This window comes from Phalaenopsis equestris, unplaced genomic scaffold (genome assembly GCF_001263595.1).
Source record: "Phalaenopsis equestris unplaced genomic scaffold, ASM126359v1 Scaffold199547, whole genome shotgun sequence".
Lineage (NCBI taxonomy): Eukaryota > Viridiplantae > Streptophyta > Magnoliopsida > Asparagales > Orchidaceae > Phalaenopsis > Phalaenopsis equestris.
In genome coordinates, this window is record NW_018219417.1 from 69,965 (window position 1) to 70,913 (window position 949).

Genomic DNA, 949 nt, shown 5'->3' on the forward strand with positions numbered 1-949 from the left:
CAAATTGAACCCATAGCCTAGTCAATTGGCCTCAATTAATGTTGAAAAATCTTTATAACATCCCTAAAAATCAAAATCAACCATCAATTGGCCATGGTGAAGCCTCATATCCATTTGATTTTGGCCTAAATCCAAAATTCCCAAATTTAGCCCCAAATTGGCTATGTCCCCAAATTTCACCCAATTGATTGCCTTAACCCCCAAATTGGCATCCAATTCATATTGAAAGCTCTTCATAGGGTCCCCATTGACCATTTAAAATAATCAATTTGGACTTAGCCCAAGTTTAGCCCAAGCTAGACCCAAGCCTAGCCCAACATGACCAAATTGACTAAAATTCCAAATTCCCTCAAATTGACCCTTCAATTGAGCTCAAAACCACTTCATCCTTCACCAAAGTTATTCCTTATGATCATCTACTCCAAAATGCAATAATTAATTGGGCAAGTTGACATGGCTAGCCTAGGCCAAATCCAAGACTTGGTCATTTGCACCCACTGGGACCCATGCACTAAATGTGACCTAACCACCCTCAAGTCGACAAATTAACTCCATCACAGTCATTAGTTAGCCTTAGTGACCTGTCCAAATACCATGAAACCTCTTAAATCAAGCCATGGACCAAAGGTCCCCCAAATCAAGGGATATTATTTCCAAAAATGCATGTGCTTAAGATATCCTTACCAAAATTAGGTATCGTTGCACTAAATTCCTGTGACATATTCCCCTGGTTCCCTGAGCTCCTACCCACCACTCCCTGGCCGACCGGCTAGCCTAGTGGCCATAAAAGCTCAAAACTGAGAACCACCCCCATGGCACCTCACCCAAATCAAACCTAGAGACCAGCTCATCCAAATCAAATTGAAGAGCTCCTATGCCCTCCACCTAAGCACCACAATGCACCCAAACTTGTGCCCTAAGAGCCACCCCATGGCCATTTTTATAAGAA